Source organism: Ambystoma mexicanum, chromosome 7p, assembly GCF_040938575.1.
Source record: "Ambystoma mexicanum isolate Mex_15411 chromosome 7p, UKY_AmexF1_1, whole genome shotgun sequence".
Classification (NCBI taxonomy): domain Eukaryota; kingdom Metazoa; phylum Chordata; class Amphibia; order Caudata; family Ambystomatidae; genus Ambystoma; species Ambystoma mexicanum.
The window spans coordinates 802749133-802775949 of record NC_090939.1 but is presented as its reverse complement, the minus strand read 5'-3'; the positions used below and the strand labels follow the sequence as shown (position 1 = coordinate 802775949).

At 42.8% G+C, this 26817-nt stretch overlaps 1 protein-coding gene across 1 annotated transcript in view; it reads left to right on the top strand.

The window, feature by feature from the left end:
• LOC138526326 (sodium/hydrogen exchanger 2-like) overlaps window positions 1-26817 on the top strand; it is a 680323-nt gene that overhangs the window by 593591 nt on the left and 59915 nt on the right. The window lies entirely within an intron of this gene.

Sequence of the window (26817 nt, the reverse complement as noted above, 5' to 3'; positions counted from 1 at the left end):
TATGCTGGTATGTTAGGGGTGAGTATAATATTAGAAAGTGCTAGTAAATCAGGGTTCAATGGTAAAACCTATGAAATTCAGTGAAAAAAACTTGTTAAAGGGAAGTTATGGTTAAGTTGCACTAATAAAAACCTATGAAATTCAGTGAAAAAACATTGTTAAAGGATGTTATGGTTACAAGTAAAGCCAAAAAACCCTTGAAATTCGCCAGTTATGGTAAGCTAAGCAACCATAACTCGCACCACCAACGTGCACTGCTAAGACTAACACCAAGGTCATCAAAGATGACAACACAAATGCAATTGATGATATCACTGATGACATCACATATCTGGGCTACTTGTTTTTGTTCGCAGAGATATGTAGGTGTCATGGCCACTAAACAAGGGACGTTGCTTCCATCCCCCAAAGGGTCCAAATGGACCCTGTCCTGGCGCCTTTGGTGCCAGGCTCATAAGAAAGTGTGTCCTGCACACTTTGTGTCCAAAGCACGTGCATCCAGGCCGAGTGTGGCCATTAGGAAACATGGGAAGGCACATGCAGAAGTCTATGGGAGTGGTGAGGTGGGGCCACAAGGCGGAGCTAAAGGGGAGTGGCTAGGGCCAGGCTATTTAAGCCAGCCCCACCCGTGTGTAGAGGCTTTGTGTTGGTTTGCTTTCTGCAGCGTAACGCTTACCGGCCCCTGAAGCTCTTACCTGATTCCAGCTCTGCATCTTCAGCGTGCATCTTACCTGAATCCAGCCATACCATTGCTCAAAGTGCAGCTAACTTCAACTCAGCATCTACAGCAAGTATCTTACCTGAATCCAGCCATACCATCACTCGAAGCGCAGCTAACCTCAACTCAGCATCTACACCGCGCATCTTACCTGTCTCTGCAAATCCATCGCCTGCAGCGTATCTCTTCCTCACCTGTCCGAGCGTCCAACTACATGGGAGTCTTCTTCTCATCCAGCATCCTCTCGGATCTTCCATCTAGCAGCCGCTGATAGGTTCTTGGATAGCCGCTCTCCATCATCCGATACCAGGCCATCCCTGCAAGAGAAAAGGAACGCACAATGTTAGAAACTGCATAAACATTTAACGCTTGGCAGCGCAACACCTACACCTTGCGCACCACCTTGAAACCCAACCTACCTTCTAGTGGGGTTTGCTCCATTCCCTTCTGGCACTGTGTGGACTTGCTTCTAACACTGCAATGCAGCGTGGCCATCTTCACACCTATTGGGGAAAGAAAAGACATTATAAGAGCTACGGACAATAATCATTGGAAAAGTCTTTACAAAAGCAGACGGACAATAATCATTGTTACGAAAACGTACCTCCAAAGAGGATTGGTTGCAGCCGGTCTGGGCCATCACACATACAAACCAGTGAAGCAACTGGGTCTACCTACAGCGCCCCTGCTGGAGAGAAGCAGGACGGAGAGCTCACCTTTACAAAACAACAGATGATATCTTATGGGAAAACGCATGCTCATCTCATTCTGGCACATGGTGTTAAAGGGGGACCGCAATTCAACTGCAGCATTCTCACTGCCTCTTACTTTCTCCCAAGGCATTGTCAGCGACCAGAGTAGTCCACAATACAGCAGCTGGGGGTAAACCCGGATCCAGGGGAGCCAAGTCCAGGGAGGACTCCAACCGTGCCCCAGCGTCCCCGTAGAGACCATGTGAGCGTAACAGTAGGCCAGGTGCTATATATCTAGATGTTAACCTTGTCGTATGTTGTTAAACTACTTTCTTTACGGTTTGGCCTCAGCTCATGGTGCACATACATGGGGCAATAAGCAGACTACAAACACACAATTAATTTGTGTACATGATGATCAATTCTAATGTTTTTTTTTAAACCATGTTATTCAAAATTTCCAACAAACAGTTTAAAAACAATAACTTACACATTTATACCTAAAATTCCCCAATGTTAAAACACTATGGGCCTCATTCCGAGGAGGGCGCAAAGGGATACCGGGCACCGTTAAGGACATTGGTGCCGGTAATCCCTTTGCGCCCTATTCCGAGGTCCCTTAGCGGGTCCCGCAATGGGAGCCTGGTTTTACCACGTGCCCTTAGCGGGAGCCTGGTTTTACCAGCGCCCTTAGCGGGATCCGCTAAGGGACCAGAGAGCTAATAACACTACCGTTATTAGCTACTTCCCCATTCCCATTGAGCCCTATGGGGGCTGAAATGGGAATGGGGAATTTTTTTCAATGGGGATTTACAAGTCCCTCCAAGGTCGGAATGGACCGGTAAGTCCCCATTGAACCAGGTCTGACTTGGTACCGGTATGGGAGGTAGTCATGGTGCAAATAGGGCCATGATTACCTCCATACTCGGAATGAGGCCCTATATGTACTTTAGACCCACCCATAAAAATGAATTGCGATATAATGACCACATCCCACATCGAAGGAAGGTAGGAAGAGAGAAAAAAAAAGAAGAAAAAAAACAAGGTATAATAATATTCAATGTTCAAATTCACATTAATCAAATATCAATACTCAAAGAATATCTAATCTTACATGACCAATTTACACAAATATGGAATATCAGAAATAATTACTTATCTTAGCGGCAAACTTCTCGGAGAGGCACATGTTCAGTCCAGGTCCAAACACAAGCAGGCCCCCCAAATTCTTTGAAACAGTGACTCTTTCTTTTGTATAGATAAAAGCACCTTTTCAATGTTACAAGTAGTGTACATTTCTTCCATCCAAGAGTCCCATGTCAAAAACGTGTTGACTTTCAGTTTTGCAAAATTAGTTTTTTTGCCACTAAAGCCCCCTTTTAAAACCCAAGTTATTTGATGGTGATTCAAGTCCTCCAGTATCATGGCATCTCCCAAGATCAGTGTTTCAAAGTCGAAATCCAGATTCTCCTTCAGAACTCTGTTCATCAAACAGGCAACTCCACTCCAAAAATCTCTCACCTTGTGACACTCCCAGAATATGTGTTCCATTGTTCCTTGAGCATGACCACAACCCCAACAAATGTCTGTCATAATTAAACCTTGTTTATGCATTCGGACCAGTGTCCAAAACACTTTGTTCAGGATCTTAACTTGACGTGCCCTCTCCCCAATGTTTAAAGACATCATTTTGATGTTTTCACACACTCTTCCCATCTATTTTGCGTCATTTCTTCCTTCAGGCACGCCGTCCATGTATCCAGGATATTTTTATTCCCTTCTGAGAACCCGCTTAACATGTTGTACATCTTAGATGCCATGTTTTCGTTACTGCCTATTTTCTTAATATCATTTATTAATTCTGAATTGTCTAATGTCGGCATATTCACTGCCCTTTTCAGACTCCTATATTCTCCATACTTGCAGTCAGCAAAGTTGTGTTCTATTTTCAGCTCTCTGAATGTTCTTTCATCTTACTCCTACAAATAAAACTTTGATTTTCCTGATACCAGCAGCGAACCAGTTTATCCAGAATATGGCTTTGTTTGTTACCTTAGTTACTGGATTCATCCACATTGATGAAGTGTTGGTTCTACCTGGACTCAATTTCGATGTAACTTCATATGCCCTCTACTTGAATGTTATTGTCATTTTCGAGTGATGTTGTTTCTTTCCTCTTTAAGGGAGTTTCCTTGTATGCACCACACATTTCTATGCATTGTGGCTCTGCATATTAGTCAACATTCTGATAGGTTTGCATGTATTATTTGAGTGGCCAATATTACCAGATAAAAAAATACTGTACTTCTACGGTTCATACTGCACCCATTGCCCATTTGTAGGTAGTATTAGGCTCCTTTGTTAAGAACAATACTCCAATACAATGTTTTGTTTAGATGAGTATTTTTTTTTTATACATTAAGTAGGTCATGACAGGTCTCGGATCACCCCTGCCATCCTGCTAGTAACACAGTAAACACAAACAATTGTAGAAACTTTTCATCAAAATTCAATTGGAATGTGATGTCATCAGTGATGTCATCGATAACATGTGTGATGTCAATCTTTGATGTCCTGGGTGTTCATCTTAGCAGCGCACAGTGGTGGTGTGAGTAACGGTTGTTTAGCTTGTGATAACTGGTGAATTTCTAGGGTTTTTTAGTTTTACTTGTAACCATAACGTCCCTTTAACAACCTTTTTTCACTGAATTATATATATTCAAGGAAAAATGTTTGTTTCAGGGATGTTAAGGTGCAACATTAATGCCACAAAACCCCTGAAATCCAGCTAAAGCCACCTTAACTTTGCACCCCCTATTGCGCAGCCTATGACCACAATGATGACATCACCGGTGATATCACTGATGACTTCATCTATGACATACACAAAAGTCAATGCATTAAAAAAGCGGATACTATTTAAAGATTACATTTACTTTGAACAGAATGTGTTTTATTTCAATTTTAACATGTTAATCACCTAAAAAAGACACACAGAAAGAAGTGTGCATCTATGTACATGCATTCAAGCAAATGTTGAATTTTAAAACGTCATTTATTTTCTATACATCTATACATTTATAGTAATAATCATTTTTGTGTCAATACCCATGTATGGACATCTTGAAATATATCCTAATACATAGTTGTTCCTTTTTTTAAAGCACTTCTCATGTTGCATTTAGAAGATGTACGTGTAGAAATGTTCCTTACAATAAAACAATTGAGTATTTACATATGTTTATATTAAAATGTAGTAAATAATTAGGGTCCAATATGTGTCTCTTTCCATTTATTTCTACTAATTGTTTTTGTAAACGTATGTACAGATTATATTTTAGTGAACATTTCTTAGATATATTTGGCACACACAGGAACATTCTAAGCAGTGCCCTATTTATAATTCAGATATCTTGTATCCGGGGCAACTTACTGCCCCAGTGTCCAGGAATGCAAACTCTCTTGCCATATCATGGGAAAACACTCATGACTTACTTGCCCTCTCATAATTTTGCCTCATCACCCCCATGTCTGGCTTTCAACAATACTTTGCTTTATAAAGATAACTTGAAAAGTACACACACCATAGTGTCACTCAAATATATAAATACTTATAGAACCATGTTAGGCAAAAGTGTACAGTTGTGGGCATTATTTCCCCCCATCTTGACTTGGAGACTACAAATACCAAAATGCAATTCTGCAAAAGGCAAACCACAGTCTCTGAGGGCATCAGTTTCAAGGACTGACAATAGCACAGATTGAACATAATAATACAGGTGGCGTGTGTTTTCTTAGTGTGTTATTAGATATTTAAAATGAAGAAAACACACAACATTCGGGACTGTGCACTCCCTCCCGTTCAAGGAAGGGGCTGACGCCCTCAGGCCATGTTGCTCTAAGTAGTCTTGTAACTTGTTTTACTTATAAGGCAACATGGCCTGAGGGGAATGGCCCCTTCCTCGCTGGTCCTGGTTACTGGATTGCATGTATGGGAGACTGGAAAGGGCCAAAGCCCCTGACTAATGGGCCCAAAAGACATATATTCGGCTGTGGCCACCTAGTGGGTCCAAAAAAACATATTGGTGGAACATGTACATTGGACACGGCCGAAGGACATGGCTAGTAGCCCTTTAGTGTTTTAAAATACACAGGGGGCATGGCTGAAGGCCCTGGCTAGTGGCCCTAAATGCCATGGCCACCTATGGGGTCCAAAAGAAACATTTTTGGGGAACATATCCAGCTGATTTTTTCTCTATGGCAAAATAGCGTTTTCTTTACTTTCTTAATAACCTTTTAATCTTCCAGCAGATCTTTCCCAAAATGTCCAGTCTGGAGGTTGTGTAGGGTGTGAGTATAATTCTGTTTGCAATAGTCAGCCAAACCCGTCACATGCTTCAAAAGTTATTAGCAATTCATTTTTCGCATTACCTATGTAACTCACAACTTAAATATATTGCTAATATCGTTTGATTTGATGAAAACGATATTAAGAAAGCAATATAACACAATTTTCAGACTACTCCCATTCATTCACCTATAAAGAAGAAGTACACATTTCTGAACTGGACAGAATTAAACCTGGTATGAAACAACTTGGACACAAAGTATTGACTCCATTTCCGGGAGGGGTCTGGAGTTATTCCGTTCAGTACTTGTTAAAATGTTTGATAGAGAAGGGGAAGCTTAACTATATGTGTCGCACAATGCATCACTGAGGCTTTTATTTGCTTGATTCAAGTGTAACCACGGTTATTTCGTGGTTAGCTGAAAATGAAAAGTGGAAAAAAAGCCATATGGAGGAGTAAAAAGGATGAAATGGCATCAGGGTAGTGGTGGGGAAGGGGGGAAGAGGATACCATGTGAAATTGGTGAGTTTGGGGGGCTGGGGCCAAGTTCAGAGCATGAACGTTTTCACATAACAGTGGTTATCTGGCGGGATAAACCCAGGTAATAATACAAAAGGCGACTGGGAAGAAAAGTGTGTCACACGAAAGGATGAGTGTTGGCGGGAATGGGAGAGGGATAGGGAGGAAAAAGGACTTGAGGGGAGTGGGGAGAGCATGGCATGGGGGCACTTGTTGAGTGCCTAGGAGGGCAGGCAAGAGTAAGGGATTTTGCCTGCTTTTTTCTGACAACCGCAGTTATTTCCGGAAGTTTAAAGATAACCACGGTTATCTGTAGTACATTGCTATTCCCATAACCGGGGTTATGAGAAAAAATATATATTTTAAAAGAGTTAAAAATTAGATTAATACAAAAAATGAGGGATTTTACAGCTACAGTGAGGTGGGAGGAGCATGGGTGTAGCCGAAGGCTATGGATAGTGAGTTACTTTAAGGAACCAAATGGTGCAATATGCAATGTCTGTAGCCACTGGCCATGACCAGAGGCCATGGCTAGTGGGCCCCAAAGAAACCTATTGAGGCAACATTTTAAGACATTTGTGATGTCATCTTTTGATGTGCTGGGTGTTAGTCTTAGCAGTGCATAGTGGTGGTGCAAGTTATGGTTGCTTAGCTTACCATAACTAGCAACGTTTTTTCTTTGAATTTCATAGGTTTTTATTAGTGCAACTTAACCATAACGTCCCTTTAACAAAGTGTCTTCATTCAATTTCATAGATTTTTATTAGTGCAACTGAACCATAAAGTCCCTTTAACAAAGTTTTTTCAGTGAATTGTATAGGTTTTTATTAGCGCAACTTATCCATATTGTCTCTTTAACAATGTTTTTTTCAGAGAATTCCATGGGTTTTTACCAGTGCGTGCTATTTTCCTACAACTTACTTATTTCATACTTACCCAAATAAAACAATGGGCCTCATTACACGGAAGGCGGTAAGGGTTAACGGTCACCGGTAATGGTACCGGTGACCGTTAACCCTTACCGCCTTACTACGAGGTCCCTTTGCGGGTTGGTACTTTAACGCCTGCTTTTTAGCAGGCGTTAAAAACCAACCCGCAAAGGGACCAGGGTGCTAATTACGGTACAGATTTCTACTCGGTGACGGAATACCTGGATAGTACTACTACCTGACCACCTCCATGCGCCGCCACACCAAATCCAATTATCACAATGCTCTCAGAAAGATTGTTCCTTTCTTAGCAATTAGGAGGCTGTCTTCCTCCACATCATCGTCCTCAACCAACTCTGTAAACACACAGCCTACTTCTGTGGGACACAAAATCCCACCAGCTACCTTGCAAGAAATAAAAGAGGCTGTTGATCCATATCTTTGGAAGACAACAGTCCTCTCTATATACTGCAACACACCACTCTGCAGGGGGCAGCAATTACGACATGTGTTTGAAGCTGTAATCAAGGCACATGAGAAACACTGCCCACTACCTTAGAAGTAACACATGTGCAACATCTTCCCCTGTCCACCTGCCCCTCCATATTAGCGCTTGGTGCCTCTTTCCTCATTTCCCTCCTCACCTTACGTTTTAACCTCTCCTGCACACATTCTATTCATAAAAACAACAAAAGAAAGCTTCCTTTAGGAAGCAACTTTCACAGTAAAAAAATAGAACTAAAATAAAATCTTATAGACTCCATTTATTTTACATTTTGCAGTAAAGTACATAGACTCAAAACGTTTTTCCAACATGTCCATTAGCATTTTGTCATACAGAGCCCCTCTTCACTTTCCATGGCAGCCAGCAGAAGGCGAAGTCAGAAACCTATGACCATATTACCACAAGCAAATTATTTTTTTTTCCCTTTCAAACCTATCCTACTTTCGAATAACTTTACCACACAGCTGTTTCCAGGTGGACATGGCCACTTTGGCACCATTTTCCGTCCCTCGCGGTCATGACCAGTAGCCAGATTGTCCAGGTCATGACCTTATACCACGACCCGGACAATCTGGCCACTGCCCATGACTATTTTTTGTACCTACATTATGATACTTGTCAAAAAATAAAACACTGGCACATTTGCGAAACCATGCTTTAAGGTCCTTGCCAATGCTTCTTACACAAGTTTGCTTGGAATCTGCCCATGTTTTATTTTTTCAAAAGTGTCAAAATGTATGTACATACAATAGTCATATAACTTATGCCCCACTTGACAAAATACATTCAGTCTTTACACAAACATTGACAGATGGTTCTATAATCGTTCGGAAAACATGTGTCCACATTCGTCAAACGGCAATAAAGTTATAAGTAATCTAAAAATGTTGAGACCCCACCTATAATTTAGCCCCCTCCTAAGAAACTCCTACCAAACTTTACAACAACATATATATCTCTATTCAAAATTGTGTTGCAAGCATTTGTGCAGATTCGTCAAATGGCATCACACGTATAAGCCTTCACAATATTTTGGGACCCCCCCTTCTTGACAAAACAGCTCCACACTTTCCTAAACCATTCAGAATCAGGACTAGAAAAAATATTCCAAAATGTAATGCAGTTTCATTGAGTGGCATCAAAGTTATAAGCCATCCAATTGCTGCTTTTCACCAACCCTGTAATGAAGAAATAGACATACATTCCCCCGAACATCTGAAGTGTTCGTGGACATCACAGGACTGTACCCAAACATCCGGACCATTTGCAGATTTCGGGAATGAAAAACGTAAATTTATTTGCTTCTGATGGCCATATCCCATCCCATCCTCATCACCTCTCACCTCCCCAGAGATTGTTTGATAAGTTTGACAAGTGCAATGTTGTGTTTTTTTATGTGTCCACAAATCCAACTTGGTGGGTGTTTCAAAAAATCAGACGCACTTCACGCTTTTCACCATCCAATCAGAGGACGCGTCCGATGTCCGTGGACATCATGGCACCCTCTAGGCCAATTGGATGCCTGTCTGCCGACCGAACAGGGAAATGGGTACGCAGACCAAACCCAGATGGAACTAATTCTTTTGGACCTACTTTTTGGTCGTTTTTAAAAAATAAATACTGGATAGATTTACACCAAATTTACAAAAGCACGCTTTCGGGACCATGTCGCCGCTCCTGGCGCAAATTTGGTGATAATCCGTCCAGAGGTTTGGCCTGTAGGCCTGAGCAAAATTTTTTTTCCATTATGTCTATGGAAAAGAAATGTGGAACCCCCCCTATAACTTTGCCCCAACTTCACGAAAACTCACAAAAATTGCCAAAAAAATGAAGAATGGGCCATATACTTTTTTCTGCAAGGTTTGGTAAGGATTCGTCCAGGGGGAGCAAAGTTATAACCACCCAAAAAAGTGCTCTTCCTATGAGTTGAGCAACTTAACCATAACTACACGGCCACTACTGCAGGCCGTGTAGTTACGGTTGAGTTGCTGAACTCATAGGAAGAGCAAATTTTGGACGGCTTATAACTTTGCCCCCGGATGAGTCCTCACCAAACTTTTCAAAAAGAGTATATGAACCCACCCAGAAGGATTTCTGAAGGTTTGTCAAGGGGGGGCAAAGTTATAGGGGGGTCTCAAAATGTTGGGAAATCCTCATAGACGTAAAGGAAAAAACGGTTTTGCTTTCCCCTACAGCCCAAACCACTGGATGGATTTTCACCAAACCTTTGCAAGGAGCGGCGACTTGGTCCCAAAAGCGTGATTTTTGCAGATTTGGTGTAAATCTGTCCAGTATTTATTTATTTTTTTAAATGGCCAAAAAGTAGGTAACAAATTATTTGTGATATCTGGGTCCGGTCCATGGACTAATTTCCTGATTTGGAGTCTGCAGATGCCTCTGGACCAATCAGAGAGCAGCGTGACATTCGTGGACATGATACGCGCCCATTGATTTTTCAATTAAAAACATGAGGTGCATCAAAACTTTTTAAAGGGATGCCATGTTGGATTCAAGAACTACACCTCAGTCTGCAGACATAGCGTAAAACATATTAAAAACACAGCATTGTACTTGTCAAACTAATGAAACAATCTGTGTGAAGGTGAGGGGAGATTAGGATGGGATGGGATACGGCCATAAAAAGCCAAAAGTCAGGTGTTATTTCTACTACGAAGTCTGCAAACATCTGTGCTGTTCTGGGACATCCATGCATATTTCTGCATTAAAGGGTCGGTACAGGGTCAGAGAAGCAGTTTTTATCGGCTTGTAACCAACCCAATGAAACTGCATGAATTCTGCAATATCATTTTAGACATGACCTTGAATTGTTCTGCAAAGCCTAATGCTGTTTTGTCAAGAGGGGGCAAAATTAGAGGGGGGCCTAAATATTTGAAAGTCTTATAAATTTGGTGCTGTTTGACTAATCTGCACAAAAGTTTGCAAAACGTTTTTAGACACAGATTACATTTTTTTTTACTAAATTTAGTGGGATTTTGTCAAGAGGGTGCAAAATCCGAGGGAGCTTTAACATTTTGGCATTTGTGATGTCATCTTTGATGTCCTGGGTGTTAGTCTTAGCAGAGCACAGTGGTGGTGGTGTGAGTTATGGTTGCTTAGCTTACCATAACTGTGATATTTCTGGAGGTTTTCAGTTTTACTTGTAACAATAAAATCACTTTATCAAAGGTTTTTCACTGAATTTCATAGGTTTTTTCCAGTGCACCCTAATTTGCTTCAACTTCCTAATATCATCTCGCCCCCAATATATCAGCATTTTCATCCAATCTCGAAAGTTTCAACCAAAAACTGTGCCATTCCACAGTAACATTCTAAACAATTCTATCAACGTTCTACAACTTTTTACCAATTTTTTTGTTTGCCAATGTTCGCAAACATCTGACGTCACCAGAGACTTCCAGAACAGCATCATGTGACTGTGCATGTGCGCGCGCAAGATGACGTGTTCACAAATGGGTCTGCATTTCATGAACAGGTCTGTGCTTCGCAAACAGTTCAAAACTGCATTTTCAGCCAGTCTAGAAGTTTCAAGCAGAACATCTACCCTTGCACAGCTCCTAGACCTATTCTTACTGGTTTTCCATCTGCAATCCAGGATAGGGCACTATTAGCACAACTGCTAGTTAACTTCAGAAATGGCATTAGCCATCGCCATCCCTCCTCCCCATGAGCCACCATCACCAACAACCCCACCACCACTGCCAGTGTAGGACCTGGACAATGGAAAAAGCGCAATCATGCAGAAAACAATCAAAAGGACAAGGAAGATGAGTTACAAGAAATTCCTACCTCCAGCACCCCGAAAGAATCATGGGTGTAGTGGTTCTTTATCACTGTTGCAGGTGTACCGAAGGCTTAGGCTACCAAGGTAAAATGTACTGAGTACAAAAGTGCAACGTTGTACTCAGTCCCGGACCATCTGGGCAGTGCTCCTAGGAAACCACCTCCATGCGCAGCCACACCAAATCCAATCACTGGGAAGCTCTGAGAAATACTGTTCCTTTCTCAAGAAGTTGCAGGCTGTCTTCCTCTACCTCATCTCCCTCAATGAATACTGCCATAACACAGGCTACCACTGTGGGTCACAAGATCCCACCAGCTGCCTTGTGAGCCATAAAAGCGGCTGTTGATCCATATATTTCCATTACACTGGTACTCTGGATCTACTGCAACACACAACTGTGCAGAGGAGAACAGTTTTGAAGTGCTTTTGAAGCTGTAATCAAGGACCATGAGAAACACTGCCCCTACCTTACATTTATTGCACGCCAAACATCTTCACTTTCCACCTGACCCTCCATATTTGTGGTTGGTGCAGATTCCCTCATTTCCCTCCCCCACCTTACTTCCTGGCCTCTCTTGCACAAAAAGAAAAAAAGGGAAAAAAATGCAAAATCAAAAAACACCAAAAAAATGTTCCTTTGGAAACCATCATTTAACAGTTAAAATAGAACAACAAAACAATCTTATAGACTCCATCTACTTCACATTTTTCAGTAAAGTAGTTAGACTCAATGAGATTCTCCAACATTTCCATTAGCGTTGTGTACTATGCTAATGGAAATAATAGACAATTGTATGTTAATGTTAAAGGGATACTCTAGTAAAAAATTTTATTTCAAAAATAGATAGGCCACATTAAAAAAAAAATACTAGCATCCTCCGTTTTAAAACTTCCTATGTAAAATTTTGAGCTATTCAAGCTCAAAATTCGAAAAAGCAAGCACAGGGGGGCCGCCATTTTGTGAAATGGAGGCCCTCCTGTGCTGGCTTTTGCTTTTGCGGCACTAATGAAGGAAAAGCCAGCCAGCTGTAGTAAACAAAGTCTACCGCTGGGTGGCTTTCCCTTCATTAGTGCCGGGACTCGGAGGACGCGGACCGGAGACCAGAGCAGGAAAGCTGCAGCTGAATCTCGGTAAGTGCTATTTATTTTTTTTACAAAAAATAAGCACTAGCTGCGGTTTTCTTTCTAAGTTTTCCGGGCTGGAGGAGCCCGGAAAACTTAGAAATAAAACCACAGCTTTAAAAACGTTGTATTTCTGTTTGCGGTCGCTTTTGAAGCGACCGCAAACATAAATACAACGTTTTTGTGTTGGAAAACGCTGCGGTTTTTCGTTCCAAGTTTCTCAGGCTCCTCTGGGACTTGGAACAAAAAACTGCAGCGTTTTCCAACACAACCGCGTGTGTTTCTGCCTGCTGTGGCTATCACTTTGGGTCTCCGGTGCTCCCAGGAGCACCGGAGACCCAAAGTGAAAGCCACAGCAGGCAGAAACACACGCGGTTATGTTTACATGCCGCGTAGTGTTTCTACCTGCAGCTGATTTCCCATTTGGGGCTCTCGGGCTCCCCGTGGGGAGCCCGAGAGCCCCAAATGGGAAATGCTACGTTGTTTGCCTGAATCTTCTTTTCCATTTGGGGCTCTCGGGCTCCCCGTGGGGAGCCCGAGAGCCCCAAATGGAAAAGCAGATTCAGGCAGACACAACGCGGTTGTTTTCTGCAATGCCGCGTTGTGTCTGCCTGAATCTGCTTTTCCATTTGCGGCTCTCGGGCTCCCTGTGGGGAGCCCGAGAGCCCCAAATGGGAAATGCTACGTTGTCTGCCTGAATCTGCTTTTCCATTTGGGGCTCTCCAAATGGAAAAGCAGATTCAGGCAGACACAACGCGGTTGTTTTCTGCAATGCCGCGTTGTGTCAGGCAGACACAACACGGTTGTGTTGGAAAACGCTGCGGTTTTAAAACTTCAAAAGCGACTGCAAACATAAATACAACGTTTTTAAAGCTGCGGTTTTATTTCTAAGTTTTCCAGCCCGGAAAACTTAAAAAAAAATACGCAGCTAGTGCTTATTTTTTGTAAAAAAAATAAATAGCACCTACCGAGATTCAGCTGCAGCTTTCCTGCTCTGGTCTCCGGTCCGCGTCCTCCGAGTCCCGGCACTAATGAAGGTAAAGCCACCCAGTGGTAGACTTTGTTTACTACAGCTGGCTGGCTTTTCCTTCATTAGTGCCGCAAAAGCCAGCACAGGAGGGCCTCCATTTCACAAAATGGCGGCGCCCTTGTGCTTGCTTTTGAGCTTAAATATCTCAAAATTTTACATAGGAAGTTTTAAAACGGAGGATGTTAGTATTTTTTTTTAATGTGGCCTATCTATTTTTGAAATAAAATTTTTTACTAGAGTATCCCTTTAATGTTAATGTTAAAGGTCATTTGTTCCACGTACTATCACCACCGGAGTGGTCCCCTGGCGCACTGGTGGCTCTGAAAGAGGAAGGGGGGGTCAGTTAGTGGGAGGAAGCAGGAAAAGTGCAAGAGAGCAGTGATGTGCTGTTGATGGCCACAGCCCGGTGGGTGTTTGGAGCCAGTAGTCGTTGTGTACTGTTGTGGAGGTCTATGTGTGTTTTTGTTTTGTTGTTGCAGTGCAGTGAAGTTTGTGCGGTTTGTTATGCTGTAGGTTCGTGGTTGTGTTTGGTTTGGAGTTTGAGAGGTGTGTGCAGAGGTGGAAATTGTTAGTAGAATTGGTTAGTTGGCAAATCTATTCTGAATTGAGGCACTGGGCTTGCAAAGTCTCTCGTGAATCTCCTCTGTCCTGAACTGGGCCCATCTTGCACTGAGGTCCCTTTCACATCTGCCCCCACCTCAACCAGCCTCCCTCACAACCCCTCCTGTCCTCCTTACCGGCCCTTTTTTCTGTCAGTGCACCTGCCAATGTCCACCACTCAACTAATGTGGTGATTGCCAGTGTCTCTGCAATCCTATTGATATTTTGGTACATGGTAGCAATTGAGGTAGAGTGAAGAGGGGATTGGCTGGGATGGTTGACTCTGTCTCAATGGGTATTACCTGTGTTTTAAGTCTATCCTGTGTCACCTGCCTGGCATTGGGAGCTTACCTGTCGTTTCTAGGGATGTTAGTGTCCTTTCCTGTTCCGTCATCCTTTTTTCCTGTTTCGATTTTCAGGTTGAGTCTGTGGTCTTAAAGAGCCAGGTTTTTAGTAATTTGCTGAATTTTGGTGTTGGTGATCTTCAGTGTTTCTGATCTCTTTTGGGAAGTTGTTCCAGGTTTTTGCGGATAAGTGGTAGAAGGAGGTGCCTCCAAGTTTTTTCTTAGGGTATGGTTTTAGTTCCAGGTGGATTTAGTTCCAGGTGGATTTCCAGTATACTAGAGAAAAAAATAAAAGTACATAAACAATTTTCTGTCCTAAATTATGTTCTCTAGCATACAATAAGAACCATAATCCATGGACCTTCAAGACTATTGGTGGTCTCTGAAGTCCTCTTTCCAGGACATGCATCATTGAAAGACCCTGATGGCACATGCACACCATCCCACAGGACCTACCCTTTTTACTTTTATGTTTGTAACACTCCCTCATTGCCTGCTTTCGATAAGTCAAACAACCATCCACCAGTCACTTCCAAAAACTCTACATGTAACCCTACCAACATATTAAACTTACACTCATCAACTGCCTCTTCACAATGTTCTACAAATATTTTACATCTGCATATCCCTTACTTATACAAAACAATTGTACACAGTGATGCTCTAAATACACAAATGCATTCTGCAGTAACAGAAGTGCATGAATGGAAGGGGAAGTAAGGATGGGCATGATGGGAGCCCAGGACTTAAGTGCCAAGGGATGCCAAGGTGGGAGGTGGCTGGCTAACTGCTGGGGCGGAGGAGTCCTAAGGGTGGAGTGCACAGCCCCCAGGCGGTAGACCCGCAAGGACAGTGCTGAAGGGGGGAGGTATTGGTGTCGGCTACATATAGGGCCTAGAACATGTGAGGTTTATGAAGGACTAGGCAGCTAGTCTCAGTGGCAGTGTTATGACTTAGCAGGGAAGGGATAGAGGGATCGAGTAAGAGTTTTCAGAAGTTTCCGAAACCTAAGGAATTCCAGCTCAACTCTGAGAAAGGCAGGGGAACTGTTCCAAAGAGGGGCACCAGCCGAAGAAAGACCCCTCCCTCCCACTCTCTGTTTGTAGAAGGATTTGACAAGCAGAGAATTGGAGTCAGGGGGGTAGAGGGCTCTAGCAGAGGAGTATTTATGGAGAGAAAGGTGGAGGTACTGTGGTCCAAGGCTACAGAAAGCCATGTGGATTATACAGAGGATCTTGATTTTCATCCTACAGCACCAGGAGTCAATGTAGGGATTTTAGGGCAGCAGAGATATGATCCTTGGGCTTGAGTCCAAGTATACGTCTTCCAGTCCTATTCTGGATTAGCTGAAGCGGGCATAGAGAACAAAGGGGGAAGTTAAGTTGTTAAAATTACTGTTGCAGTAGTCCAGCCTAGACAGGACCAAGGCTCTAGAGATGTTGAGCTTCTGGGAGAAGGTGAGGAAAGGTAGAATTCCTGTAAGGAGGTGAAGTTGAAAGTGAGCCTTCTTGACAAGGTCCAAAATTTAAGGAGTGAAGGAGAGGGAGGACTCAAAGATGACCCAAAGGTTTTCGACCTCACAGGATGGTGACGGTAGAGGGGCTCAAGAGGGCTCAAGCAGGGCAGACAGAGATTAAGAGGGAGGGTAAGAGGGAAACAGGGCACAGATGTCCCATAAGAAGGATCTCCATTGTACTGTCATTGAGACAGAGATTGTTAACCACACGCAATGCCTGGATTGTTAGCCACACACAATGCCTGGATGGCGGTTAGACATGGTGAGATGAAAGACGGGGAGAAGAAAGTAGTGAGGGAAGTTTCAAGGAAAGCTGTGTGCCCTCAGCATATCACTGGAAATGAGGAGAGAAGAAGGAGATGAGGTGAGCCAGAGTGACGAGATACATATTGAAGACCCACAGCGATAGGATACAGCCTTAGATGTTGCTGCAAGTAGAAAGTGAGGTGGTGGAGGAGAAAAAGCCCAGTTGCAGCTGGGAAGGGAAGTTAGTGAGGGAAATAAGTCAGCAAGTCCAGTGCCCAGTCCGTGATGTCGAAGGTATCATGTCGCCGTTTAATGAGGATAGAATGGTTGACTGTGTCAAAGGCAGAGCAAAGATCAAGAAGAACTATCCCCAGTTGTACTACTATCATAAACACCACATATACTTCTTTCATATCATTCCACCATATAACAAATACGGTATACTCCCCGTACAGTACCTATAATTACTATACACATATTACTATAGTGTGTGTTTCCAGTGGCCAGATTCTTGGGAGCATGACATCAGCCATGCTCCCAAGAATCTGGCCACTGGCCACAACCAACACAATAAAATTAAACCATATACTAATTAAGTACAATACACCTTTAAATAACAAGACACACCCAGAACCCGCTTCCTTCCAAATGATGTTCGCGGACATTAAAATTGACAGCAGACTCGGCTGCACCTGCTCACCTTTTTTTCCAACTAACAGCTCCATGTCAATTTTATTTTATTTTATTATTTTTTTTTTTATTACACAGTAACCTTTACAAAAACAAGATATATTTACATCCAGTAAACAAAATGCATAGATCTCAAAAGTTCAGATAAAAATTTAGCATGCACAAAAGCACAAAAGTTCCACAACTTAAAACATTAAAACAAGGGCACAAGGAATAACAAACATAAATAGAAATGATAAAACTGCTAATGCTCGATCTATTAATTCCAGCATTATGGCCAGTTCATTCATTTCCCAAAGTTGATCAAACAATAGTCCCATCAAACAATAGTCCCATCATAGTCCACAGTTAAACTTAAGAAAATGCAGAACTGCTAGTTGGAACTTAACTCTCTTTCCATGCAACATCTCCTGCCATAAAGTTTTGAGATCAACACATTCGGCGTTAGGAACAAACTCAATAAAGCATTTAATCCGTTCTTGTCTTAAACTAATGCATTCAGTTAAAATATATTCCAAAGTCTCCTCCTGTGCCCCATTTCTACAAAATCTACATCGATGAGCAGTGTCTAGATCACAGACCTAATTTTTAATCTCATACCTGTTTCCAATACATTAAACCTGAACCTCATAAATGCTTGCCTCCACACTTTACTCAGAAATTTACATAAATATTGTTCCATGACACCCAGTTTTTTGTTGGATACTAATTGGTAATAAAGTTTCTTATCCAAAAATTCAGCGACCGTAGTGTTCCAGTCACAACGCTGCAGTAGACTCTTAACCTTCATTGGATTCATAATCGGGATTCCTGTGAGACCCCCATTTTAGCCAGAGAATCCAATGCCTCCTTTGCCAATTACTGCAATACAATGGATACTGCATTACCCTTGAAAAGTCCCCTACCGATGATTCCATATAGGTTAGTATCTTTACCCACCACCAGTTTTCTGTGTAGGAATATGTGTCACCACTCAATTATACATGATAAGGAGAATAACCCCAATCCATAACGAATGGCGGCTGCTGGGACACATTTAGGAAGGCACCAGATCAAGGATCTCAAAAGTCGGGCCTCATATTTGACAATTTCCTTCCTGCATCAAGACGGTGCGAATTCCAGTCCATAACAAAACTGGGCAACCGTTTTTAATTTATACATGTGAAGGCATGGTAAGAGGGAACATTTCCCATATTTATTGTCTATATTTTGTAACTGAGCAGTCAAAGGACTGATTTTCTTATCTAAGTAGGTACGGAAATTAATATTTTTAGTGGCTTCAAAAATCGGATAACCTAGATATCTAAAGGAATGGCACACTGTTAATTATACACGATCCATAAACCATGAATACCTAATAAGACTTTTCCTGTAACCTAAGCGTAATATAAAGGTTTTGGCTTGATTAATTACTAAAGAGTTATCCTGGGTATAGTTCTTAACAGAGACCAATAGACACTGCAAACCGATAGGAGTATAATCATACAAGATGATGTTGTCTGCATATGCCGACCAGACGACCTTAGCTCCTTCTACTTTAGGTGCTGCGAAGGATGCTTCTTCCAGGTAAGGACCAACACCGGAAATATACAAATTAAAAACAGTGGGAGCAAAGATGCAGCTCTGTCTCAGGCCATTACCGGCCTTGATTTCCTCAAACAGGGATCCATCAATGCTCAATCGCACCCATATTTTTGATTCTACATGGAGGTGATAGAGAATCAAAAGCAGAGGAGCGGGCATACCCAATGCATACAATTTACCCCAAAGGGTAGTTCTATTCACAGAATCAAAAGCAGACGTCAGATCTATTGACGCCAAATAATTGGGAGTGCTGCCCAGGGTCTGGGTCTGTTGCTGCATGATGTTTATCAGAAGCCCGCCTGCATCCGTGCCCACACACTTTCTAAAACCAAATTGAAATGGAGAGAGGATCCTTTGTTCCTCCATCCAATACTGTATGTATTCCAATATTAAGGAAGGGAAAATCTTCGAATCCGCATCCAGCAAAGCGATGGGTCTGTACCTGGAAAGAGCATACCTGTTGCCCTTTTTGTAAATCGGGACTACGTATGACATGTGTCAGCTATTCGGAATGACCCTGGTCTATAGAATATCTTTAAATAAGAAGAACAAAATTTGTGCCCATAAATCTGGATTCCCTTTAAAGACTGCATTTGCAAGCACATTTGGGCCAGGTGCCCTTTATGCAGAACAGCTAGAAATCAATCTCTGTATATCTGTTAAAACAAACAGAATATTCCATTGACTCGACCATCAACTTAATATCAGGAGGACAATACAGAGAGCCGAAATGCCCAGCCCAGACACCCGAAGAAATGTCTGCTGTTTGTACTTCAACCTGCACTTCATCTTTCCTATTTATAAGTGTCCAAAAGTTCTGGGTGTTAACATGGGCAAGAGCCTGCAGTATATTTTCTGCATCCCTCTGATAGAGCGAAGCTCTTCAAATTCTAGCTCTAGTTTTCCATTTATTTTTTGCCTTACATAACATACCATTCAACAGGTAAATAACAGTCATTTTTCGTAAGAGACAAATCTCCCTATTCCTGTCTTTCTTAAATTGGTGCATGGTTGGATTAAAAACATGCGAATGGGTGTGACATGCTACCTTATATTTCTTAATCCCTGCCGTTCCCAAAATAACCCCCTTAACATAACTCTCAAAGTCATCATGGGTATAAATTGACAATTTGTTATCTGTTACGCTCACCTGGTGCCCACGGGGGCGTTGATCTGGACCAGCCTGATGTTACTTCTTCCAGTGATACTCGGAGCGCGGAGATGACGGAGTGGACCGGGCCACCCAGCTTGGTCTGTGTGGCTCGTATGAATACTCTTCTGTAATGCAGAAAGGGGAATTAACCACCTGTGAGGTTTAAGCTTAACCCTACCTTCTCCCCATGAATTACTTTGGGACTCCTTTAGATTCTCACCTGATAATCTGGAAAGATGAACTCTCCATCCTGCTTCAAGTGCAGGGGCGCGTAGATGACCAGTTGCCTCACTGGTGTGGGAAGTTGGCGAGTTGCAGACAGAGTTGACTCCGTAGAGGTAATAGTTATAAGAGTTCAAAAACGTCTGGAATTCACTCTGTCCAATTCCCCTAGGTTGCCCTTATGGATCTGGAAAGAGTTCACGTGGCAACCAGAGATGCGCAGGTAAGTGTTTATAAAAGCTGTTCGAAATAAAAAGGGAAGCTTGCTCTAATCTGTGGTCTTTTTCCTTTTCAGGCATCTATTCGGAGGAAGATCCGTGGATTGAAGCGTTTACCGCAACCGGGTAAGTCTGTCACGGAATGTTTCCCCATAGGGGCCGGGGTGCAGCGGATATGCGGAAAAGGTCGTGCCGACCCGAGATTAGGTGAGTATCCCCGGTGATCTCAAGTAAGTCTTAATATTTGCCTTTGTTGCCTTAGATAACTCTCTGTTGCTCACCTTATTGTTTTTATGTCCATAGGTGATGAAGAGCGGCCGCGGACTGAAGAGGAGCATGATGGAATGCTGAAAATGGCAACAGGTGAGTTCAGCGCGGCGTTGCAGGAGGCGCGGCAAGAGCGACTAATGGATTCTTTCTTCCAGGTCCAAGTCGGGAAGACGCAGGATTCAGGTGAGTATGAATAAACTCTTGCTCTAACCTTTCCTTCTGTTTTCCTTGCAGGGTTGAGGAGCTCCGGAGTGTAGACGGGCGTGGCAGAAGACTGGAAGCTGCTGCAGGCACGGTGAGCGTTACGCTGCTACTGCAGAATAACGCGAAGCACGTGTGGCTGTCCGGGCGTGGCTTAAATAGCTTTGGAAGAAGTCCCAGGTAAGTATTCTTCCACTGCCCAACCCAGGTAAGAAAATAGTCCCTGCATTAAAATAATCCCTCCTAAGCCTCATTTGGCTTAGGTCTTCATGCAGCATGGTCTGCATCAGGTGAGTAAGCAGCATGGTCTGCTTTAGGTAAGTTCTCATAAATGAGCCTGGCGCCTATGGCGCCAGGACTGACTTTGTTCTTATGAGCCTGGCGCCAAAGGCGCCAAGACTGCACCCAAACAGCCCCTAACTGGGGCTTTTGGGCATGCTCCAAAAGGCGTGATGCCTGCTTCCGGGGCTGCTGGGCCTGGTCTGGTTTCCCGGGGGCAGGCATCATGACATTATCAAAACCCTTGGTTTCAAAATCTTGAAAAAAAACCTTATTGACCTTCTGAATATTGTCGCTGTGCCAATTAATTCTATTGCCTGCTTTGTTTAAGTCCAACCATTGCCTAAAGGTCCCCATAGGGGGAGCTTGGGGGATTTGAATAGTTACTTTGAGCAGACAATGATCACTGTCGTCTGTGGGTATTATACAAAATTTTGAAATTATCTTGTATAAAGTCGAACTGACAAAAACATAATCAATGGTAGAGAAATCAGTCCCATTTGTCCATGTTTTAGAGTCCTTGTTGATTCCCAAAAGATAATTTACACAGAACAAGCCCCAATCAGAGAGGGCACGAAACCATATAGCACCCTGCAATATTTTACGAGAAGCACAGCACGCTTTGGGATTAGTGCGTTGACCCTTGTATAACCGGAGGTTCACAGGACCCACTGTGGCGTTGAAAACCCCTGTAACAATGATACTGAGTGTTTTATATAACTCTTGACACTCTTGAATGATGGCATCTATAATTTCAATAAATTCATTCAATTTCAAATCTGGGCACCAATACAAGTTAATAATCAGTAAGTAACACAGGAAATCAGGTTGTAGAGAATTCAAATGCATAGCAATACACCCCCTGTGAATCGTTAACAATTTAATACATTTAAATAAGAGGGAATTTCTTACAGCAATAAGCAGGCCACCAAACGGTCTACCTTTGGCTTTTTTGACAGCAAGTAATTGATGTATGAAAAAGCCAGCCAACACCAGAGGGGACAAGGCCCAAGATTCCTGAATGCAGAATATACTAGTATCATATAGGAGCGCTGCACTAGGGGAAGGTAGCTCAAGAGCACGATTGCCTCTAGAATTCCATGATACTAAACAATAAGGAGAGGCGATCTATAGCTTTTCTTGAAGTGCTTGAATTTTTACCAAAGATTCTCTAAGTGACTGCGCAAGCCACTTCAAATCGGCTTCCGATGATGGAAGCAGAGAAGTCTCCCGCTCGTATTTTGTTTGTTTTGCTGTATGCATTAGACATTTGAACTCGTCCACTGTATGGCAACCCCAGCCTTAAGAAACGATCATTACAGTGTTCTAAATTGAAACGATAGCAGTACAAAGCATCAATTTCCGACATAACAAGTTCTAAAATAGTTTGTGAATAAAAAAACAGCCTTACGTAATCAAACCTGACAGGATGCATATAGTGGATCAGTTTAATGTCTTCTGAGGAAATCAAGGATAATCTGGGCACCTCTCTAAAGAGGGTAACATTTTTTCACGATTTAGTGCCACCGGACCACCTTGGGAGAACATAAAACTCAGCATGACACTGGGAAAGTCAAGTAAATGAGGTGGCCTCCATTCCATTATGTTGCTCAATTCATCTAAATGAGCATTTCCTCCCAGCAAATGGATATTATTATTACCTGTATCGGCTGCTCGTGCCTCACAGGGGCCCTCCTCCCATTCCTTATATTGAGCATAGTTTTTGCCCCTTACGGGAGAGTCTCTTTCCTCTTGATGATAAATGCTAGTAAATCGTGCTTCTACGCCAGATTTATGCAGAAACGTACTAGAATGATTTAACATTACATCCTGTCCTATCAGGGGACACATAGTTTCCAAATTATGAGCAGGATGAACCTCCCTCGCTCCCCCATGTTTTAATGGAATGATAAGCCTGGGAGCCAGAGGGATCCCTTTTGTTTCTGTCCCGCTCTTAGGTTGGGGTACTGTAGAGTCTCTTTCAATCATATCAGTATTTCCTGGGGGCATGTTCTTTTCTGAGGCCCAATTAGAATGGAGCGGAAATTGAAAACCAAGTTTACTTGAATCTGCCAAGAGATTCGTGAGGGCTTGTTGAACTAATATTTTAATGTCCTCACTTGGTACTAAGGTTACGTTGTTGGCCCCCCCCAGACTCAGTGGTGGGGCCCGGCTGGAAGTGTGGCGTGATAATGACAGCGCTGCATTAAAATGACGCACGGAGAGAGAAGAAAAAAAGATATTAGCAAGCCTTAAAGGTTAGCGAGGCTCAAGTCATGCATTAGAGTCCAAACACTTCAAACAGAGTCCAAACAGTGAAGTTCCAGCAATTAACACGGCTTGCTAGTGAACAGGCAAAGTCACCTTAATATAGGTGTTGCGAACAGCACCTTGCCAACAGTCCTTCCCCTTGCCGACTCGGCAGCAGAGGAGCACGATGAAATTAATAGAGTCCAACATAGCGTGCAGCCCCACAGCAGCCCAACAGCCACTTACGATCTACTTGCAGGTGCGCGTGCAGGTGCGCGGCCCCAGTGGATTATGTAAGCGGCTTTGCGATGAAAAATGGGCTGAACTTGGGTGGGGGCGTGGCTGGGAGAGCAGCGTGATAATGACGCTTAATATACGTGTTGCGAACAGCAACTTGCCAACAGTCCTTCTCCTTGCCGACTCGGCAGCACAGGAGCACAATGAAATGAATAGAGTCCAACGTAGCGTGCAGCCCCACAGCAACCCAACAGCCACTTACGATCCACTTTCAGGTGTCAACTTTATTCCACTCCCCTATCCTTTCCAGGCCCTCTTTCAGCCACCACATAACCCCAAATGTGTTTTCTAGACTTTTTTCTCACTGCGCAGTCTGCACTCTGCGGAGGTGTCCGCGGATCCAACATGACAAGCTTTTCAAAATATCTGACACACCTCACGCTTTTCATTAGCCAATCAATGGGCATGTTCAATGTACGCGGATGTCACGCGGCCTCCGATTGGTCCCGAGGCACCAGCGGACCCAAATCAAGAAGTGAGTCTGCAGACCGGACCGAGATATCACAAATAATTTTTAACAATGTTTTACCCATTTTTTAAAAACTGCTGGATGGAGTTACACCAAAGTTACAAAAGCACGCTTTCAGGACCAAGGTGCCACTCCTCGTGTGGATTTGGTGAAACTCCATTAAGCTGTTTGGGCAGTAGGCGCAAGCAAAATATTTTTCCATTGCATCTATCAGGATTTCCACACATTTGGTTACCCACCTATAACTTTACCCCCCTTGACAAAAACATGTCAAACTTCGTCTAACTGTACTGAGCAGGCCATAGACTGTGTCTGCAGTGTTTGGTGAGGATTCGACCGGGGGGGGTTATAAGCCACCCAAAAAGTGCTCCTCCTATGAGTTCAGCAACTTAACCACAACTACAGGGCTGCTACCGCAAGCCCTGTAATTTCTGAAAAGTTAAATCACGGTTAAGTGTAGAACAACTAAAAATGTCATACCATGCGTTATACCGTGTGTCTTTCTTAAAACACTGAGCTAATATAGCGGCAATAATAAGAAGATTAGTAGGAAGAAGAGGAAAGTGAAGGATAAAAGGAGGAAGTCGCTTACGCAGAGCATTGATTCTAAGAACTAGAAGGAATTTTGATAGATTATGGTCCGATCGGATTTCATGGAGCACTTAGCTCCAGACACACATATTTTGCAAGGTAGATGGTTTATTCATTTTAAGAGGCTATAAGACCAAGTTGAAGGTGTCTCTTCCTATCGCTATAGGGATGATTCCTATAATGCCTCTAAGAACTGGCAACCAGGTTACTGAGGACTTTTTTACTTTCATGGAAGTAGAAAGTAAGGCAAACTTGTTGTCCCCAAAAATCAGATAAATCACCAGGACCTGACCATCTGCCGATTGATATTTTTAGACAAGAGTTCATCATTGGATGTCTATTGCTAAAAGGTTTCAATGGAATAAATAAACCTCACATAATTCGTGAAAATTAGAGAAGGGCAGGTATAATTCCTATTTCTAGAAAAGGGTACTGTCTGGCTCCATGTAATATTTTGTCCTATTTCTTTATTTGGTTGTCTTGCTAAATAATATGGCAAGATAATACTTACCCACTTGGATAGTTGTAACACAGACATACCCACCTTCAAAGTAGGGCTTCAGCACAGTAGTGTTTCACCTATATCTCCTGATATGTTAATTTAGTTTATATAAGGAAACAGGCACTATAGCGCAGCTATGATTCCCCCCAAAATGTAATTATTAATTATGTCACTTGGATGTCAATAGGTTGTACTACATTATGAGTTAGACAATGTTAATGTATTAAGTGGGCAAGTGCTGTACTTTTAGCTATATAGATGGTAAAGACTAATGTTTTATATGTTTCAGATATTTGTGATATTAACATATGATATGATAGTTTATTTGTATAGCGCCTATTCGCGAATGTTTCAAAGCTCTTTAAGAGAGGGAAGGGAGCAAGGGAAGATACAATGACATTCTTCAAAGCCTTCAGACATTGAGAATGGGCAAATTAACTATCGGACTAGGCCTGACAACATTTCAGATATGTATTTATTTATGTATTTATTTATTTATTTGCATTTGTGCTGCGCACTTACAGCCCATGGGCATCGAGGCGCTGTTACATGAAGTGTGTAAGAAATTTTGATTAAGTGGTTACAGGTGACCAAGGTGGTCTCTTGGGTACAGGCGCAATAAGTAGGTGACTTCATATATGACAGGTGAGCAATACATCATTATTACAGCAGTTTTAATAGAGCATATAACAATTAGACAAACAATTAGACAAAACACTTGGTTTTCATTGCTTTGCGGAATGCTTGGTGGGACTCAATCATCCATAGGTGAGTGGGAAGAGCATTCCAGTGTGAGGCGGCCATTGTGGGGAAGCTGGAGCCCCTGGCGCGGACTTTCCGTTTCTTGGGAATGAGAATCATGTTAGAATAACCCTTTCTCAAAGGTCTCATGGATGTGTGTTTAACATAGTTTGAACTCAAGAAGGGAGCAAGGGGCGGGGGGGACAAGCTATCGACTAACGTACTAGGCCTCACAACATTTTGGTTAGTACAAGAGCAATGATCACAAAGAGGTGAGCAAAAATGTGGGGAGGGGAGGAACAAGCTATAGACTAATGTACTAGGCCTGATGACATTTCTGATAGTAAAAGTGCAATGGTCACAAAGAAGGGAGCAAAAAAGGGGCGGAGGAACAAGCTATAGATTAGCATACTAGGCCTGACGACATTTCTGATAGTACAAGAGTAGTGATCACAAAGAGGGGAGCAAATAAAGGGGGGGGGGGGCAAGCTATAGACTATCATACTAGGCATGACTACATTTCTGATGGTGCAAGAGCAATGATCACAAAGATGAGGGGAGCAAGGGGAGGGAACAAACATGGACTATCGTACTTGGCCAGACAGCGATTCTGATAGTGTAAGAGCATTGACTAAGGTGGGGCAAGGGGGAGAAGAGGAGAAGGTAGGCAAGGGAAGAGAGGGGTAGGGATAGCCTGAGAATCGGAAGAGAAGGGGAACAGAGGTAAGAGTGACATGATTCAGATGGGGGCGGGACAGGGCAGGCAGTGGATGCACAGGAGGCACACTCGATGAACTGAGGCATAGGCAGGTGAAAACATTAGCTGCTGGGCACATCTAGACTTGAATTTAGCCAAGACAGGTAAAAATGCGCAGTAAAAAAACGGTGCATGCATACAGATAGGAACTGAGGCATGGGCAGGTGAAAACATTAGCTGCTGGGCACATCTAGACTTGAATTTAGCCATCACAGTTAAAA